This window comes from Asterias rubens, chromosome 10 (assembly GCF_902459465.1).
Source record: "Asterias rubens chromosome 10, eAstRub1.3, whole genome shotgun sequence".
NCBI lineage: Eukaryota > Metazoa > Echinodermata > Asteroidea > Forcipulatida > Asteriidae > Asterias > Asterias rubens.
Window position 1 is genome coordinate 18807294 of NC_047071.1, and position 16235 is coordinate 18823528.

General features: G+C 36.6%; 1 protein-coding gene across 2 annotated transcripts in view; it reads right to left on the reverse strand.

Moving 5' to 3' along the window:
• The window catches only part of LOC117295759 (G-protein coupled receptor 54-like), a 66439-nt gene extending 58014 nt beyond the window's left edge, over nucleotides 1-8425 (reverse strand). The window contains exon 1 of one of the 2 annotated variants that reach the window (XM_033778496.1): nucleotides 8271-8425. The gene's annotated coding sequence lies outside the window, so the exon portion shown is untranslated. Of the gene's footprint in view, nucleotides 1-8265 lie in introns of both variants that reach the window. The other variant, XM_033778495.1, reaches the window with a different exon arrangement.
• Nucleotides 8426-16235: the final 7810 nt, after the last annotated feature.

The following is a 16235-nucleotide window of genomic DNA, read 5'->3' on the forward strand; positions in this document are numbered from 1 at the left end:
TGATTTATTCTGTATGATGCATATTCGCCGCTCTAGCATGAAATAAACATCATAACTATTAAAAGGTACTTTAACGTTTGGTACAGTGTTAAAGACCAGTACTCTCACGCATAAATTAGCAAATCTGTGCAAATGTGGGCTCAATTGGTCATCGAATTTGCAAGAGAACAATTAAAGAAAAAACGCCCTTGTTCAATTACTTTGTAATAAAGTATTTCGATATTTTTTGAGTGAGAAATTTCTTCTTTCTCAAAAACTACGTAACTTCAGAGGGAGCCGTATCCTCAGAATGTTTTATACTATCAACAGCTCTCCATTACTCGTTACCATGTAAGTTTTCATGCTAGCAAATATTTTGAGTAAGTACTAAGCAAAGCCAGAGCCTCTAAATAATCATTGTAACTTTTAAGGAAGCCTGTGTGCCAATTTAACGGTTTCGTGTGGAATGTGTTTGTGCAGGATAGCGGTTATGAACTGAAGTATACATTATTTAATCGCCTTCTAATCAGCTAAAAATAACATTTTGAAAAAAAAAGAGAAAAACAAACTGGAAATAAATAAAGTTGAATAAATACGATTCACCTCCCCCACTCACCATTCAAACTTTCGCTTCGCTGCTTTCTTGCATTCACGTATGGTCAATGTTTAATAATGATTGAAAGCAAATGACCACGGTGTTATGCTAGCAGAATAAATACATTCAAATACTAATCATTTGAGAGTTGCAACATTGTATGGATAATTCTTGAGTAGGCGACTTCAATTCAAATATCACTCACATAATTCTCATTTCACTGCCTCTCACTAGTCAGTATAATACAGCTTACTCCCCCTCTGTTTTTTGTTTGTTTTATTATTATGTTGAGAACATTGAACCAGCTGTTGCAAACTGCCGCTTACCGAAAAAAAAAATTGCATGTATATATTAATTTGTTTTTTACCCATACACTGATGTGTGTTAGCACTGTATACTCAGTACTTACCCAAGTTCTGTGAAAAAAAAAATCGCAGGCATGTTACTCGGGTGGGATTCGAACCCACTCCCATTGAAATGATAGAACAGTGTCTTACCAACTAGACTACAGAGGTTGCTCGGCAGCTAGAGTCAGTTCGAATCCTATGTTTTGGCAGCGGGTACCGCAACGATGTAAGAGATGTTCAATTTGCATGTATATAGCTATAAATGCAAACATATGTAGTGGTCTGACATTTCGACCACACCAGAGTCTTTCTCGAATAGGCTTTATGACAGCACAACGCGACACATCAACTGGAAATACGTGAACAGAGAGAGAGAGAGTGGGCCGGGGTAGAGAGTCAGACAGCAAACCACAACAAAGCAAGAGGTAAACAACGAGCGGGAAGACAAACGGCGTGAAGGGAAGAGGCTGGTTTGACCACAACAGGTAGGAAACATAAAGGGCAAGACGAAAGGTGGGAAGAGGAAGATTAAGTAATTAATTGGTGAAAGGGGCAGACTAAACAGGAGGATATATATGGGTTAAGGGAGAAGGCAAATACAAAAGGTTGTGAGTCATTTCATTGGTGGGTGTTTGGAACGTTGGTCGGGTCATGAGCTATATTTTGCAAAGTATTGATATTTTTGTTAATACCTATACCTTTTTTATAGTTTTGTTATGTACATACATATATATGAATATCTTTGTTATTATAAAAAAAAAAAAAATAAAAAAAAAAAATAACCATTCATACCCTTGATAGTCAAGCACTGGCTTAGCATGGATTCGGGCCGTGGTGCCCTCCGTTGACATTCAGAATGGCGGCAAATACTTCCGGTTACCAATGCAAGAACATGAAGCCCCCAAAGACCACTTGCCAAATTCTCATTATTGCAAATTGAACCGAATCGTGACGGCATGCGACACGTCTTGTATTCCACTACAGTACGGCCCCGATCCCATCTCGTTTCCGATTTCCCTGGGCAGACTAACTCGTTTAATTATTGTTTAATGAGGAATTATTTGTGAATTTATTTGCATGATTAAGTAAACATTATAGGGGAAATTACATCGAGATTGAACCAAAACGCAAAGTTGCTGATTGTATGTGAAATGGAAAGTGTCAGAGTACGTTGCTCTTACGCCTTGTCACATTAATATACATTAATATTTATAGTCGATTGTTCATGAACAATACATCGAATTCCATAAAAGGCAGTGAAATGCGAAATGAGTCCAAACTCAATTAAAGTCATTCAGTCGTGTGGAACAGTTTAATGATTCATTTTGCCTCCATATCCACCCCCCCCCCACACACACACACACAACCCTGTGTTGTGATCCCTTTGTGGACAATCCTTTGTTTTATAGACATAAGGAAACTCGTCATTTTCTTCACCACTGTACAGACACTATGTGGACGTGTGTTTAGTCCACACAGTGTTTAAAGTCCCTACCTTATGTGGAACTATTTTGTTCCCAGGTCAATACGTATTTAGCGAGAAAACACCCACACACACATTACGATCCGGTTTGTTGAGCCCTGCTATTGTCATTGTATTATTCCCATTTCCAAAGTATTTCTGGAATTAAGTTTGAACAAAGAAACACCCTGTGGGGTTCATTGTTCCAATTTAGTAAAAACCCACGAGAGCCCTTCCGTTAGCCCATACGCAAATTCACGAGCTATTTTTAGGGATAAATAAATGCTCTCAAGTCTTACTTGAACAGAAAGAGATAAATATAAAAATTCGATTGAATTGACATGGACGTCCTCTCAAATTACAGCATCGAAATATTTATTTATGGGGTGGAAAGGCGGCCTTTTGTCATCAGAGCTTTTTGGCGTTTCGCTCGCTTGTGTGACCTGGCAGTATGTTGCATTGCACATTATATGTTATCAAACTCCAACTTCGATGAAAAGGTGTGTTAGGAAGAAATTATCCGTATATTCCCCTGTGAACCCTGCAAAGAAGAGCACTCTTAAAACGTCACGTATTCTCAACGAAACGATGGTTCGTTGGAAAAATGTATCCACCGGTAACCAGTAATACAGTCAGCAAAACAGCCAGGGCCCTATTGAGTGCTTAATGGCACTAGACACTACTGGCTGGTACTCTTCTCACTTGCTGTATCTCAACATATGCATAAAATAACAAACCTTAGAAAATTTGAGCTAAATAGGTCGTCGAAGTTGTGAGATAATAATGGAAGAAAGAACACCCTTGTCACATGAGGTTGTGTGCTTTCAGATGCTTGATTTCGAGACCTCAAATTCTTAATAATTATGAGGTCTCGAAATCAAATCCCTGGAAAATTACTTCTTTTCTCGAAAACTACAGAGGGAGCCGTTTCAGTCAGGTGTTCATTCAGTCATAAAGTGTGCGATTAGTGATTATTGAACAAAGATATTGTGTTTTAAGTCTGCTCCAAATTTGACTCGCGGGGGGGGGGGAGTACTGAACAAGGAAATAAATTAGAACCCATAGAAGGAAAAAAAACGGAAACAAAAAACATAAAAATATACATTGAAAACAAAAGGGAAAAAAAGGAACATACATAAATAAGTAGCAGGAAAAGTATATATAATTAACAATATAAACAAATAATGATAAAAAAAAATTAGTAATAATGAAAAAAAATAAAGAGGCTTGCTTTACATCTTCGTTTTTAAAGTGTTTTGTTGTCATGATGAAGTAAGTATGAATTTTATCGCTTTAGATTTGTATTTGAGCAGAACGCACTTCACTGGTTACTGAAGTGAAATTGAGTTTTATTCAATTTTCCTTCGTACTAAGTTAACGTTACTTAAAAAAGAGGGGGGGGGTATGCAAAGGGCTTGAGTGTATAGACTCAAATGTTTTCTTTTTCTTCAACAGATTGTTACACTTGTGTTGAATACATTAGCCTTTCGAAAAAATGCAGTTTCTGATCTGGTAGTTACAAGTGGATTAATGAATTAATTATTCAGTTCATTGCCATTGATATATGCAGGGAGGGATTAACAAATGTGAATACTAATTGAAACAAAATGTATTGTGTTTATACACCATTAAAATTTGTACAAAGAAGTACTGTATGATATTTCCGTTATTTCCCATTGTATTCAAACACAGGTAGATGTTTTAGGTTTGAGCTTTATCAAAGGAAAATAAACCCCTGGATTTTAGAGTTTTGTGATTATTTGTTCCTGTATAAATCATAGACGTATGCAATCAATCTGTCCTGTTATGTCTAACAACAATAACTTATATGATATACGTTAATAACAGTAACGCTTCTCAATTCAAATTTGTCTTGCATAACAGCTGACATCTTTTTACAACCACCTCATTACTTCGAAGTGGGTTTCTCAAAAAGCTTTACTGTCGAAAGCTGATGTAAGCGTCCAACCAATCAAGTTTGTTGCCACTAATATTAAGAGTGATTACCGTACATCTTCCCTTTAATTATTTTCTAGAAAAGACGGAAATAATCAACGCTGCGTTTGTACAACAGGAAGATTCACTGTTAGTGATGCACGTCAATGCTTCTCTCGACCTCTAATGAAGACACATAATGTCCATCGTTAGTAACTTTGTCATCACCTTAGTATAGAGAGATGATGTGGATTCTTACGTAAAACTTACCCCGCCCATAAACATAGTGCCCATGGGTGTTTGTTTGTTTGTTTGTTTGTTCGTTTATTTATGTGTATGTTTGTTTGCTTGCTTGTTTGTTTGGTTTATTTCAATTTGCACAGAAACTTGAACAAAACAATACAAACAAAACCAACGGTAATAACTGTTGAAGACACAGTACACATTTGGTAACTGTCAAAGACCAGTCTTCTCACTTGGTGTACCTCAACAATTTGCACAAAATAACAAACTAGTGGAAAATTGAACTCAAATGGTCGTCAAAGTTGCGAGATAGTAATAGCAGAAAAACACCCTGTCACACGAAATTGTGTGCCTTCAGATGCTCGATTTCGGGACCTTAAAATCTAAATCTGAGGTCTCGAAATCAAATTCGTGGAAAATTGTTTCTTTCACGAAAACTACGTTACTTCAGAGGGAGCCGTTTCTCACAATGTTTTATTCTATCAACAGCTCCCAAGTGTTCGTTACCAGCTCAGGTTTTTTATGCTAATAATTATTTTGAGTAATTACCAATATTGTCCACTGCCTTGAACATCCAGGGGAGGTTTAACCCTCTGTCAGTGGACTACCTAGACTGTGGTTGGTTCATAACTTTACATACTGCATGAATTCTGAAAAATGTGGCATTTGAAATATAATATTGCTGTTAATAAGACTTGAACAAAATCTACTGGCCTCTCCTTGATTGCAGTAGGTTTCATTTGCTGCTCATTCACGTTTATATAATTATTTCAATAGTAAAGGACGTTTAGCGTTAAAATCAACAGCAAAATTGCAGTAGAAAGTGTATAAATGGAAATACATGCACAGGTTGGGAATCGTGGAAGAAGATTTAAGCCTACAGATAAATATTTTTATAATATAATATATTATTCTAGAAAAAATAAGATCATGATTTAATAATGAATATCTTCTTATGTGATAAACATAAAAGGCTTATAGAAGAGTCGGATTATCTTCAAGAGTCATTGTCGGATTGATAAATAGATTATATGTACTTAGACAAATTGTATTTCTATCAAGTGGAACAAACTTAGGTACCGCGTTCGAAGGAGACGCTAAGAAAATGTCAAGTTATAATACAAAATGATGATATAGTTATCGGTCTCAGTGTTGGATACATCTATAGCTCTCCGCAAATAAAAACAAAATACTGTGCAGCTGAAGCTATTCAGAGAACCTTCTCGTGAATTGCTGTGACATTCCCGTTGCCGGTAAAGTATACGATTAAAGCTCTTTCCCCCTACGGTTTGTTTGAGGCACAGCGGTGGACGGCAAGCTTATTGACGTTCCCAACACACGAGGGGCTCTCAGAGTGCGTTAAACCCCTTGGTACTAAGACCTAACCAGCTGATTTTGAAACAAATAGCGTGGAATTCATTCAGTGTGTTATTCTTTACGAAAGGATGTGTGGTTTTAAAGAGTGCTTCAAGTTCATGGACAAAATGCATTGGATTATCTTGTTATGTTTTCAATATAATTGTTCCTAAATAAACAAATTAAAATAAAATGAAATGCTGGTTGCTCCAATCGAAATGGTCATAAAAACAGGTACTTGGGCCTTAGTACTTACTTTGTGTGTGTGATCAGGTAATTTTAATTTGAGCAAATATACTATTAGCTGTTGCAAACTGATTACCGAACAAAAGGGCATATGGTAGAAATGCCGTTTCGACCCTATAGGAAGACTATTGGGTGTCGAGACGTCAGGAAATTAACTTTGTATTATGTATTTATTTGTTTTTCTTTTTATCAAAACTTAAGGCCCCAACCTCAAAGTTTTTGGAAAACTGGAAACACTTCTGCCGTTGACGGCGTACGTCAACATGACAATACTTTGACGTCATTTGAGGGATATGGCTTTGTTAATTATACCACCTGAAGCAACACAGTGGCCATGCACAACGGAGCTCCCACAAATGACGTAAGAGGGATTTACGCGAGTCCTTCTATGTAACTGTGTTTAATCTCGTCTGAAATCAATTTCTTAATGTTTGAGATAATTCCAACCAATATTAATTGCTGCCGCTTTCTTTTTTACACTATAGGTGTTTGTAGGGTTTCTGCCCATACACTCTAGATTAAACAAATTAAAGTACAAATAATGAGCATTCTAATTTACATACTTTAAAGATGACAATGGTAGAAGCTTGCAAATGAAACAGCTTTGCCTGAATTACTGCATGGGAATTGTTACTTTGAAAAAAAAATATCGAAAAATCGAAATTGTCTGAGAGGTCATGTTTTGAACTTTACAATCAATATAGTCCTTCAGAACTTAACTGACCCAAACTAACCATTATTTATTCAATCATCGAGAAATCACAAAGCATACTATATAAACATTGTGTTTTTCAAGCTATGATGAAAAGAGGAGAGCCATAATAGGAGGGGCACCATGCGCATGCTGAGGCCGTGTCCAAAATGGCGGTTATACGGCTACGGCAACGGCTACGGCTACGGCTAGATGTCCGTGTCATCATGAGTTGAAGTTAAGGACGTCCTTAGCAACACCCTTAGCAGCAGATGTAGCCTTAGCTGTAGCCACCAATTCGGATACAGCTTTGCAACAGAACCACGTGCTTTCGATGTCAGTTTTTGTAGGCCGCAAGGGCTTAGATTCCAAAGAGAACGGTGCTGTGAAATAAGATCCAGCCGTCGATTTCACTAAACTCTTCCTAACTTAGGATTAATCTTGGTACTTAGGACGAGTCCCAACCCTGCACTTTAGCATGCAGACCTTAAGATTAATTCTAAGTTAAGACGAGTTACTCGTCCTAATTTGAGATAAGACGAGTCCTAACTCTTTGTGAAATCGACGGCTGGTAATAAACCAAAAGGTTTCATTTGAGCAACGGGATGTCTGTAATCGTCCCTACCATCGGTAATTATAGTGTACGGATGAAAAGAAGAAAAAAAAGCCTGGCAGCGAACATTTAAGTTTAGTTTGTCTAAAATATGATTTAATTGAAATTGTCATTGTAGCAATAAGCTCAATTGTACTTCGAATCCAGGAAGAAGAAACGAAAAACATTTCCAGAAAACTTAGACGACTTGAACAAATATTCCGATTTGGTTAAACCTGTGTCATTATTACTGCTTTTTTATAGTTCTCCCACCGGCGCAATTGTAGCTGCATTTACAAACAAAATGCAAACGTGTACATTTTCCAATATATCGACAAACACTGTTGCTTTAACGACTAATGTAATATCAAGAAAACTGTTACGCTTATTATGGTTACAATCAAAAGTATAAACCGCACCTGTTATTTTTAATAAAAGTTCATATTTTTCTCGAGCGTCGGAATATTCAGATACATTGCGGAATCCTTACGGGAACGTTGTAAATAAATGAAATGTGTGTATAATTCATTTCCGAAAACCCACGGGCGATTTAATAAGACGGATACGTTTTGTCAGTCGTTTGTTTATACAAGCTTCATAATACAATCGTCGAAGCAGTTGAAGAGAATAAATAACAAACGGCTACGTTGGTGTTTCAATTACCGGCAAAACTATAAGCAACCAATTCACAGAACTCCAATTGAATTGTCTTTGTGCGATAGAGCAGAGTCATGATAACTTATTACCAATGTAAAGACAGACAAACGGAGAGCCTTATTGAAGCTGGCATGAGCCAATGTTAATTAACACTAAACTCACCTCACCTGGGATCGAGTTTTGTTCTCTCGCAAACAGCTGACAAAACGTTCCCAGACCTGTCAATGGCTCATCATCGACTGTAGTCTCTCCGTTACGGCATCGGCGAGCCTTCTAAAGGCAACAAAACTCCGCGGTGACAACGACAACTTGAAGAGATACTGTTGAGAATAGAATGACACTAAACCGATAAATTTCAAATTTAAATACTAGAACGAAGGCCTATATACTTGTATTGATACCACGAGAAGTGTTCAGGCCACAATCACTTTGCTGGCTGCTCTGGTGAACTTTGATTGCTTTTTAGTTTTCTGTGCTGAGATTCTGTCCTGCTTTTGTACTCGTTGGACTATGGACACCACTGCTCCCTTAAGATAACTGTTCGTTATATTTACTCTATACATCAAGTTCAATGGGGTCAACACTGTAATCTCCCCTAACCAATATTCACCGAGTTTCTCTTCGAAGAACCAAAGTCTGTTTTCTGAACAGTATGGTAGTAATTTGCTTCCAGTGAACCACATTTTGTATTTTCTGAACAGAACGAACTGCGTGTTTTTGTTTTTGTAAGGGATTTCTATAAACATCAACAACGCTGTTGGCGTAAACAGGTTGAGCCTTGCGGATATCCACAACCAGCTCAAATTCCACGTAGTGTCAAGTTTGCATAGCCTAGCCAATACACGCAAAACAACATTTGTACCGCGGGTAAAGCTAGTGTAGTTTGAAAACTTCAGAAAAGTGTAGGCATTGACAAGTTTTTATTGACATGATTCATTTATTTTTTATTTTTTTATTCAATACAAAAAAGGGTATTTCGATAATGCCCTCACACGATACAAAGTACACCATTGTAATTCTTAACATTGACAGTTTTAAACAGTAGCCAACATTATTAACCATTCAGAATGTCAACATTTAGGATCTGTTAAGCCTTGGCTTTTGTACCCTAACCCATCGACAGACGTTTGTTTCGTTTTACAGACGCTTGGATGATCGGCCACTTTATAACATATTATTACATTACTCAAAATGGTAACTTGACATCAAACGTTTCATCTGATTAAGATACACGTTAACACACACTCGGGGCACTCAGTTAAAATGTAGCCCAAAATATATTGACGTTTTTTATACCCTTAGTGGATTAAGTTTTTGGCTATGACATGATTCCTTACATACTGTGAATGAAGATAACTGTAATCTATATTACCTGTAGAAGTTTCAGCCTCATTCAGTCATCAAGTTTTGGAGGGGAAAACAAAATACAACCACAGAGCAATGTTTTTAGGAGAGTCACGTAAATCCGCCGTACATGCCAAATAATTGTGAAATTGCAGTTACGCATTTCTCAAAAACTACAGCACATCAGTTACATCTTAAGGTGAGCTTTATTTAAACCGTGTAAGTTTATTGCTAATTAATGTGTACTTTTGTGTTTTGTGTCGTACAAAAAGTAGGCATACCACGACCAAATAAAATAGATCGTACCGGAAAAAAAAATTCCCGTTATATTTTTAATAGTTTGTTGTAGTTGTCAGTATGTCACACATATGCCATGTGTATATAATCATTTGTCAAGGCCTAAATAGTTTTAAAGGAAAACAAAAATGTAATTAAAAAAACGTGGAGCTTATGTAGCGTTGAAATCAGAAAAGTGCTCGCAGTGACAAAAATTTAATGATTATGTTGCCAAGGACGTACGTGGTATTTTCGTGTCTGATTCTCTTTTATTAGTCGTGTAGGGCGTTAAACATTCAATTAATTTATATGTATTATCAAGCTCAAAACATAGCAAAACTACCATTACAAAAAACTAAAAATATTGTAAGGTGGTGTTATACAAAGTCTTCAACTTGGTTGTTACTTCTTATTATTTATAGGTCAACGTGTGTGTCAGTTCTTCGATCACGTACTCTCACATCATAAATGCAGCCCGCACCTACCTAGACACATCAAAATATGTACCTAAATGTAGCCTATTCTCAAGTATATCCACAGTGAACATGTACATTATTATATGTAGTCCAGACCTACATCTAATACCCACAACCAGGAGCACTCAATGTAGCCCGTACCTACAATATAACCCAAGTTAAGTAAAAGGGAGCTCAGGCGAGGCCTGTCCAATAAGGCACAATAGTTTTAGTCAAAGACAGCCAAGAGCTGGTTATTATTTCATTATTCCATTTTTTTTTTTTTTATGGAAAATCTTCTGAGACACATTCGCCCTGAATCAATCCTGGTTAGGCTGCCATAAAAAAGTGGACAAAAACAAATCGACTGAAAGGATTAGCTCATAGTCACTGACGTGATGAAGCCACTTGCACTTTGAAGGGGGGGAAGTAACGATTACACATATCATATTCTCAAGTCAACATTACCCTCCCACCAGTCAACATAAATGTGAACGGCTGATACGATACATACAAAAGAAGGAAGTCACTTGGATGCATGACGATTTCTCAATACAATTGAAGCCGGAATACAAAGTATAGAAATATCGAGATGAATCCAGATCGTCCTGTGCCAAACCGGGGCCCGGTATACCCATTGGTACATACAAGGTACTTTTCCTTTCTGATGGTGGAGAATTGAAATCCTTTTTACACCATATTTGTGTTTGTGAGATAGGTTTACTACTTTTCAACGGACACTGTCTTTGGGGAAGACAATCTGCACTTTTTGGTTTGCACTCTCCGTGTGTTTAGTGTAGGTATTTGAACTGGCTAATATTTCAAAATTTATAAGATTACTTGTGATCATTGGTTTCGTGGAAGGGGAAAGAGGTTTGGGTTCCGTAACAGGAAAATATATCATTCTGATTGATCGGTGGCCCTTTGTCAGATGATGGTGTCATTTCAAAGATAACTGAATAAATGATCTGTATTTCTTGTGTGTTTTTAAATTATTATCTCACATGTTGTAAAATAGTATGTTAGTGTTATCAGTGTCGTCATGTAAATATTTGTATGATAATTGCTTTTTAATGATGTTGATGTTGTTGGAGTTCCTGGTGGTGGTGGTTGTCGTGGTGACGTTGATGTTGTCGTTGTTGTCGTCTTTGTTGCTGTTGTTGTTTTTGTTGTTTTTGTCGTTGTTGTTGTTTTCACTCAATGTGTTAAAATGATTATTTAATAAAATAACTGTTTGTGTACAAAGAACAAAACAAACCACCATGGACAAATCCAATCAAGCTTTTCATATAATGCCCCATATGGTACATTTAGTTACCCACTAATCACGGTTCATGTCCTGCGAATGTGAATACGAGTCGAATGTTGCGTCAGAATTTATGTTTTCCCACAAGTCAACTGATGCACAAATATTCGTTGCGAATTAGTGACGTCAAAATTCGTATCGCATTCGCCTTTTGCTGGAAGTATGAACCAGGCTTTAGCGTCCTAATATTACCAAAATCTACACCAAGTGAACAATGGAAACTCAAACAGCAATTATGTTATTATTGTTGTAAACTAAAGGGCTTCAAATGGCAGTCTCTGACGATTGCCACCAGGCATTGCTTAACAGTCAATAGACAGGCGAAACGGGGCATGCTCAATTCCAACGCTAATGCAGTAATCAAAACAGGCATTTACATGTCAAGCGTGACAAAGTGGGGTTTTAGTTTTGAAGAGGATGTCAGAAAAACGGACGATGTTGAGAACATGTCAAAAGCAAAAGGCATGCAGACACTTATTAACATAATCAAGCAACCAATATCTCGAGAATAACATGGTTTGTATTCGATTAGAATGAAGAAAATAAAACAGGCTCTGAATAAAAGGTGTACAAAATAGTGTCTTCTTATACAAGGTGTACGAAGTCAATTTCTTGAAAACCTCGCGCAAGGGCTCTTTTACAATGTGTAGACCACAAGTTTTTCGCGTGAATCGACGATTTTGAGCTCGTTTTTAAGGAAAAGGGAATGAGGACAAATGGTCCATTTAGAACCAATGATGTTGAACCTGGCTATATTTTTGATAGAGTCTGGCACGTTGAACCATCATGTGTCTTACTTTGTCATACTTTTGTCAAAAGTCAAATAAAAATTAACCCTCAATATTGACGGGGAAAACAAGTAAAATAACTATTAGATATCAACTTAGTTATAAACTTCAATTTAACCCTTTACCTCAATTTATTTTACCCCGCATCAGAACTGGGACCGTTCCTATAGGACGCTGATGTACGTCTAACCAAAAGTTTGTACCATCTATCTTCCCTTTAACGCTCCAAACACTCATTACGATAAAACCGTGTTGTTATGTCAACCGTTTGTTAAACATTGTTGTCCCCAACGTCATTGATTATGAACTCATAACAATGCGATTTTTTGTTAAAAATGCATATGTGACTACAAAACCTTAACACAAAAAGTATAAATTATCTTGCTTCTGGAACTGTTAAGATCGTTATACCCATATGTATAATGTGTTTTGTTTTAATATTACTAACCCCAATCCTAACCCTAACCTTAATCATTACCCTAACCCCACACAAGGGATGTCAGAATGCAGAGGTGCGGATTATAGAGCAAAGATCATTGTCGGCCATTGACTTATATGAAGAATTGGTGCAATTGTTCCCATCTTCTTTCGATTGTGGTTTTGTTTCTTCATTTTTGTTTTCACGAGATTCAGATTTCATACTGTTTGTCAGACTTTCCACGTGCACTGGATTCTGTTGAAAACTCTCGTGGCGTTTGACATTCATATTAAGAAACTGTTAGCATCAACTTCTGAATCAAAAGGCGTTACCAGCTGTGCGCTCTGTTGTTAAATTCCAAACCCCACAAGAGCCATTCCGGACACGCGAGGGATAACTTAATATATCCCAGTACTTGTGCAAGTTTCTGGGAACCTATAGGGGAATATGAATCTTACCTTGAGGGAAACCAGTTCAACATTTGGGATACCAGGGACCATTTTTTTTTTTTTTTTTTTTTTTTTTTTGTCTTGCCGCAGGCCAGTGATTCTGTTACCGAGCCAGTAAACCTGCGGTCTTTTTCGATTGAAAAAAAAACAAATAAATACTTCACTGTGTATTCATACAACCAAATAATATTCAAAATTTGACTTAGAGTCATTTCAAAAGTCTTCAGTTCTGTTGAATAGTGAAGTAAATTTAAAAATACAGATTGTGATCAACTTTCTATATGCCGTATAGTGCTTGGTGCACATATTTTACAATTTTGAGGGGATTGTATAATGCGATTGGTAATTGGAACTAGCAGATGTCTCAATCCTAAATAGTTGCAGGTTTGTTATTTGATGTTTACGTTGAGAAACCACAAGTAAGACAACTGGTATTTTACAAATACCAATAAGTGTCAAGTGGCATTTTATTTAAGGGGCAATGCCAATTTTGAAGCCGGAAGTAGCCAAAAGCATGTTTGCATGAAAACGATTTTCGCACGAGTGACACATTTATTGGCAAAAGAGACGTGATTGACAGAACAAGTTCATCTTCTCGCCGTTATAGTTTGTATGTGTATTTTTCCCCTTTCTTTAAATTAGTTGTTTTCTTCTTCTGCGACAGCAACGTGTTTATATTTAATGCATTTAACATTCTTGTTGTTTTATCAGTGGTATATGTGTGCATGTTGTATATTGCTTGAGGCTTGACGTACAAAATTTAATATTGATCGACACAATGGTAAATTAGTTGTTTTCTTTTTCTGCGACAGCAACGTGTTTATATTTAATGCATTTAATATTCTTGTTGTATTATCAGTGGTATATGTGTGCATGTTGTATATTGCTTGAGGCTTGACGTACAAAATTTAATATTGATCGACACAATGGTAAATGTGTTCCCATGCGTACATGAGTCTTGGTCACTTACGAAAAGATAGAGTTTGAGGCAAAAGTTTATAGAAGTTAAAGGCACTGGACACAATTAGTATTAATGTCAAGAACCAGTATTCTTACTTGGTGTATCCCAAAATGTGCATAAAGTAACAAATCTGGGAAAATTTGGACTCAATTGGTCATCGCAGTTGCAAGTGAATAATGAAAGAATAACACCCATGTTGCACAACTATAATTAGTGTCCTTTCGGATGCAAACAAAATGCTTCAGACCTGAAGTATTTTAATTTGAGTGAGAAATTGCCCCTTACTCAAAACTACGTTACTTCAGATGGTGTTTCTCACAATTGTGTAAACTATCAAAAGCTCTCCAATGCTCCTTACCAATTAAATGGGTGCCAAGTGCCTTTAATGATTGGGGTTGTTTTGTAAGTTCAATTCTGCAATTTGCTTTGTCATTGACTGTCATCTTTCTCTGGTAAGCTTATGAATTCAATGTGGACCCACGTATTATTAAACATGTATCATTGGAAACTTTCTTTCATTTTCACCTGCACTTAACAAGTTCCAATTCCCATAGACTTTGTACACAAATTTCCTTTTGGAGCACCCCAGTCTTAAGCATTTCCAGAAACATGTTTTCTCTAAATTTTCCTTTGTCACTGGTTTCCATTAACCACAAATAAGCACACTGGCCCTGTCTCTGGGTTGAACACAATACTTTGGTTTTGATTAAACATAATAAGACTGTGTGTAAACAAGTATTTACACAAAAGCCACAGATAAGATAAATATACGTGACCAAATCAACTTAGAAAGGCACGAATCCAAAGCGGATTTCCCCACACATTGCCTTTCCCTCCCTGCTGACCGCCCTGATTCTGGACCACGGTGTCTTAATTGAATCATAGCCACCTATACCGTCAGGATTTTCTTCTTGTTATTTATTTATTTATTTATTTATTTATTTATTTATTTGTGTATTTTTTTTCTTCTCCAGAGTGTTCTTTTCATCCCGTTCTTTTATTATGTTCTTCTCTTGCTGACGGACCTCGGAATGTACTTTAGATTTATTTTCTTTCATAGAAAATTGTGTTTAGAATCAATGTCCGCTTCGATGACTTCGTGCAATGCATAAATCACAGACGATTGCCTTGCTAGGTCTTCAAACCACTAGACAAACACCAACTGCCATAAACGGGGCTGTGCATTATTTAAAAGTGCAAACTTGGGCGGAAAATTGCCCCTCTCTGATGCGTGTGTAATCCATCTGCGAAGATATTTGTTCGTTGTGAGCAGTTTTGTTAAAATGTGTTGTATTTTATTACTTTTTTTTGTTATAGGAACACGGTGCCTTGGATCGGTCGAGTTGGTCTTTGAAAAGCATTTGCAACTGTTTGTTATAAAATGCATATGATTAGAAATATATTTTTAAAGTAGAATATAATGATCCACACAAGTATCACTCGAAATTGTGTGGTTTTCCGTTTACCACGTCGACTAACACTGTCGGCCATTTATGGAAGTAATTTGTTTTACTCCCATAAATGTCCGACCGTTTTTGTTTGCAAAGTAAAAGGAAAACCACGCAATTTCATTATAATCTACCTTTAAACCATATGCATTTTATAAAAAACGGTTACAAACACTTTTCAAAGACCAACTCGACCGATTTTAATTATGTGTACAAGAAAAGCTATCCAACAAAGATATGTAAAATTGGACTCTGGAAATATTGTTGTTTATTTAATAATTTAGTATACTTTTAATATTAAATATTAAACGCGTCATTACTGCGAAGCATCAACCTACTTTCAAGTCTAGTATTTAAATGAAGACACTTTCATTTTACGGTGACTTTTACATTAGACCGTCAACAAAAGAAACGTATATTCTATGAGGTACATTCATAATTGCAGTATAGGGGTCAAATTTCCGGGCGCCTTTTCAAAATGGTATTCCTAGTAGACGTATACTGCATACAGTCACTGTGTATACTTGATTGTTTAAATGTTCGTGCATCTCTTTATTTACATATAAGAATGTATTTATTTGGTAGGGTGGATTGGGTTTTAATGACTAACGTCGGAAGGCGTATACTGTATTCTGGTCACCGTTGTCTACAGTGGTTAATTATACTTCACTACTCGCATTTACAAGG